This window comes from Cupressus sempervirens, chromosome 2 (genome assembly GCF_028749045.1).
Source record: "Cupressus sempervirens isolate cs-2001-9-10 chromosome 2, ASM2874904v1, whole genome shotgun sequence".
NCBI classification, from domain to species: Eukaryota; Viridiplantae; Streptophyta; class Pinopsida; order Cupressales; family Cupressaceae; genus Cupressus; species Cupressus sempervirens.
In genome coordinates, this window is record NC_143119.1 from 500,739,125 (window position 1) to 500,744,419 (window position 5,295).

Here is a 5,295-nt window from a genome sequence, read left to right on the forward strand (position 1 = left end):
CGAGTTGACAAAAGAAGAACACGGCTGAGAAGTGAACCAAGTGAGATATTTAACAGACTTACAGTCTAAGCATTTCTACCATTAAAACACAGAGAGGACAACTACGAAACTTGCAAGTATGAACTTCTCAAATACTAAACATGTAATAGCGAATAGAAGGGGAACAACAATGAGCCAAGTGTACCTGCTTGCTTGCTTTCTATTCAACTAGGTTAAACTATTACAAAATCTAGGAGCATTCGGCTTCAACCAGAAATTACATAAAAACTTCAACTGATAAAACTTAAACTTAAACTTACAGCACTAAAGACTACATACAATATGCCTGGAGCAATCACTGATTCTCAAGACAAACAAAAATGAACTTACAGAATGACAGAGAGATTCAACACGTGTTGTGATACTGAACCTTCCTTTTGTCCTCTGAACTCTGAATATTCCTCTGACTTGATCTGTTGATCTTCTTCCTTCTTTGCTCTACTTGTCTCCTTTGTCTGCTCTCCTTCTTAACTCATCAAATGAATGAGATCATTCCTTTTGTCTCACACCAAAATGTTTCCCTCTCATTTTTGGATTTGAACTCACCAACCTACATTTATTGAATCTGATTGTTGCCTGCAGAACATCAGAGTTGGTAGGTGGGCATTTGGCTCAAGGGGCAACCATTCACACTTCAAATATTTAAACAGGGACATCTCAGTGGAGACATGTCCCCTCGTGACACAACTCTCAATTTAATATTTATATCCAAACCAATCGGGCAAGAAGGGTATCAAAATCACTTAATGCTCTGCCCTTCAGAGCTCAATCTATGCCATTCATATTCATAAATCTAACTAACTTTAACATCAATGATGGTGAGAATTTGTGTTTAGGTTTAGAAGTTTTATAGCTTCTAAAAAAAATTTGACATCCATCAACTTCTTGCAATAGATTTTGTGCAAAGATTACACAAATGCTTCGACACGGCGATAGGAAGAGTTGGGTTGAAGGCAATAAAGCTAACATGGAAAAACTTTTGCAGGCCAAGGGAAAAAGCAAATAACAAAACAGGCTAACATTTCTCCAGGCAAAAATAGCTTTGGGGTTTAAAAGCCTGCATAAAAAGCCTCTCAGCTAATTGACAGTTTGTTCTAATTGAAAACACACAAATTAAGTTCAAATTAAACTAAAGAATATTTGTAAACTCAAATATTTGTAAATTATCTCACAAAGCATAGGGATTTGAAACAACATTAATAATAACTACTCATAAATGAGGAAAATTCTATACTTATATAATCTGAAATGTGTTATTCAATTTCCAAAGGTCAACCTAATATATACAAAAGATAATAGAATTAGCATAAGAATTAGATGAGATAGTAAAGATTGATTGTGAGTTCTTCCCCCCTATTTTCATTTGATCAAAGTGTCTTTCTATTAATTTGAAGTGTTACCTTCCGTTTTTTATCCCATTCTCCACCTCCTCCATCTTTTCATTTTATATGCAGATTTTCTAAAAATAATTAAAAAACATATCCATGTTATAGATAAAACAAATTATCATTTTTTTTTATATAAACTATATATCCAACATTAGGAAGTCAAACCAAAATAAAACAATTTGCTCTAAACTAGTGGCCTTACACAATGTGTGAATGCATAAGAATTATATGAAATAGTAAAGATTGATTGTGAGTTCTTCCCTCCTATTTTCAGTTGATCAAAATATCTTTTTACCTCTGTTTTTTTATCCCATTCTGAACCTCCATCTTTTCATTTTATATGTAATTCCTAAAAATAATTCAAAAACATACCCACGTTATAAAAAACAAATGATCATTATATCTACATTATATTCTATATATGCAACATTAGAAAGTCAAACCAAAATAAAAGAACTTGTTCTAAACTGAAAATAGAACCTTGTCCCTCATTACTAGTGGCCTGACACATTGTGCGAATTGTAGTACAAGACTGTTCTACAAATTGTTTAATTTAGCATCGCCAATATTCTCGGGAGGAACATTATCCTTCTTTAAATTGATGGAAACAGTTAACATCTCACACAATGCACGAATTGTAGAGCAAGCCTGTTCTACAGATTGCTTCATTTAGCATCACCAATTGTCTCAGCAAGGGCGCTGCCCTTCTTTAAAATGATAGAAACTGTTTGCATCTTACATAATGCACTAAATGTAGTGCAAGCGTGTTCTACAAATTACTGCATTTAGCATCACCAGTAATCTTGGCAAGAACATTGTCCTCCTTTAAAATGATGGAAACGGTTTGCATCTCTCACAACAATTTCTCTTCCAACAATCTTAGTGATAAATTTTGTTGCAGTATGGCAATCAGCACATACTCTAAGGTTCTTAACAACTCTAATAGTTGTTCCAGAGGGTGTGTTTAACAAACCAAATGCAATAGCCAACTTCTCACTGTGGTGGCAGAGAAATAATTCTTTTTCCTCCTCCTCCACATCATTCAATGATTGTTTTGAATCTGGACAATAGCCTGCTGCCTTCATCTCCCATGACAATTTGTCCAGCTTTGCATAGATCTCCTGTGTCTGCGGGTGTGACCTATCTCCTACACAAAATGCATGTACCATTTTATGGCATTCGATCCAACTGCATCCAGGGATCTTCTTGATTACTCTTTCTCTCATCAATCTTCTTACCGTTTGAGCCTCACCCCATCTACCCACTTCTGCATAGATGTTTGAGAGAAGAACATAAGTTGCAGGATTCTTAGGATCCAAATCAAAAAGAAGCATCGCTGTAAATACTCCTAAGCCTACATTCAAATGTGATCTGCAGGCACCAAGTAAACACATCCACACAACCGCCACAGGTTTAACTGGCATTTTAACGATAAATTTTAAAGTATCCTCAATATGGCCAGCACGGGCAAGAAGGTCCACTACGCACACATAATGATCAACTGTAGGTGTAATGCAATAAAGATTACTCATATGATTGAAGTATGCACAGCCCTCATCCACCAAACTTGCATGGCTACATGCAAATAGAACACAACCAAAGCTTATAATGTCAGGATATGTTCCAGAGAGCCTCATTAATTCAAAGAATTTGAGAGCATCCTCGCAACATCCATTTTGTGCATATCCTCCAATCATAACATTCCATGAGACTACGTTTTTATGAGGCATTTTGTCAAATACACCACGTGCCTTGTCGATGCTTCCACATTTTGCATACATGTCTATCAGGGCATTCAGAATTTCCGCATCTGACAACTTTCCATTTTCAATTATGTTCAGATGGATGCCCATACCCTTTCTCAAAGCTCCCATTTTGGCACAGGCTGGAAGGACACTTGTGAAAGTTGTAGAATCTGGCTTTAGACCTGCCGACTGCATTTCTTTGAAAGTTTCTAAAGCCTTTTCAACAAACCCATTTTGTGCATATCCCACAATCATTGCAGTCCATGAGATCACATCTCTTTTAGGCATTCTGTAAAACAGTTTCCGCGCCTTGTATATGCTTCCGCATTTCGCGTACATGTCTAGCAGGGCACTTGCAACAACGACATCTGTCAAAAATCCACCCTCAATCAAGCTTTGATGGATGCTCATACCTGGTTCCAAAGCTCCAAATTGAGCACAGGCAGTGAGAATGCAGGCAAAGTTTGAGGAGTCTGACTTTACACTAGCCAGTTGCATGTGCCTAAAAGTTTCTAGTGCCTTTCCAAAAAATCCACTTTCCGCATAACCTACTATCATTGCTGTCCATGAGACCACATTTCTTTGAGGCATTTTGTCAAACAGTTCACGTGCCTTGTCTATCCTTCCACATTTTGCATACATGTCTACCAGGGCACTTGCAACTACAACATCCGACGAAAATCCCCCTTCCATTACGCTTTGATGAATGAGTATACCCTGTTCCAAAGCTCCCATTTTAGCACAGGCTGCGAGGACGCTGGCAAATGTGAACTGATCGAGTTGAAACCCTCTCTGTTGCATATGGTGGAAGAGTGTGACTGCCTCGCGAGGAAACCCATGTCTTCTGTACGCTGCAATGATCGTATTCCACGAGACGCTATCTCGTTCTCTCATACGATCAAACACTTTACGCGCATCTACCAAACTTCGGCACTTGACATACATGTTGATAAGGTTATTCTGAAAAGTTGTGCGTGTAGCAAATGCAAACCGCCTGTGAGCGATGAAAGAGTGGATTTTTTTCCCACGTGAAAGCGCGTTCTTGAAAATGCAGGTCTGCAATAATTGTAGATATATGGAGAAGTCTTCAGGGGGGTTGAGTGTCGTAAGCAGAATTTGCATAACCTCCTTCAACTGCCCTTCTTTACATAATGATGTAAGATTGAAATGAAAAGTGGATGGCACTGCCATTTTGTGATTGTGATTGTGATTGTGATTGGAACGAGGAAAATTGTGCAGTGATATTCAGTCCACAGATACCGAGATGAAATTGCCATTGGTAAGCTTGTGTGCATTTTCAGCAGAGAGAAAACATTGCTTGAGCAAGCGTATGATCTTCTCCACATTTGCCTCACACCAAACAAGAATTATTGAAGTTTCAGAAGGCTAATTGCTCGTCACCTCCCCTCACAATTGAGAGAATCTTCGCAATCGTATCTGAGCTCCCAGTTTGGTGTCATCTCTCTTTCCTTTTACGTGTGTTAATGTAGCGCAGGTTCCCACTATGTTTCATATATGCATGTTATATTTGTCTGCTCGTGATTCCTTTCGTCGGTTCAAACTCATTGACCCATGTTTCATGAGCAGTGATTCAACATGAATCCATCTCGAGAATAAATAGAACACTTAGCACTCATTGAATCTAAGTGATGCTCAGAAAGGTGAAGCATTGGGACTTCCCAGGAGGTCACCCATCCCAGTACTACTCCAACCTAAGCATTCTTAACTACAAAGTTTGTTCCATGGTTAAACCCAAAGCTTGCAACCCCATTTGTAAAACCTTCACCAAGTGTTGTGCCTTAGGAACCATTCATTGGAAAGCCCCTTAAGCTCATCAATTGATAAGTAGGAGATAATTTCCACAGCAAGTCAAATTGCAATATTACTATCAGGGTTTAACTGTGTGATTTTGAGTCAAACTCATTGACCCATGTTTCATGACTAGTGATTCAACATGAATCCATCTCTCATGAGAATAAATGGAACACTTAGCACTCATTGGATCTAGGTGATGCTCATAGGGGTGAAGCACCGGGACTTCTCGGGAGGTCACCCATCTCAATACTATTCCAGCTTGAGCGCACTTAACTACGAAGTTTCCTCCATGGTTAAACCCAAAGCTT

The 5,295-nt window shown here is 38.4% G+C and overlaps 1 pseudogene across 1 annotated transcript; it reads right to left on the minus strand.

Annotated features, from left to right (window-relative positions):
• Positions 1–1,804: 1,804 nt before the first annotated feature.
• Positions 1,805–4,659, minus strand: LOC149573186 (pentatricopeptide repeat-containing protein DOT4, chloroplastic pseudogene; annotated as a pseudogene). The gene has a single exon (XR_016360047.1). The product of XR_016360047.1 is annotated as a pentatricopeptide repeat-containing protein DOT4, chloroplastic pseudogene (transcript).
• Between the last annotated feature and the right edge of the window lie 636 nt (positions 4,660–5,295).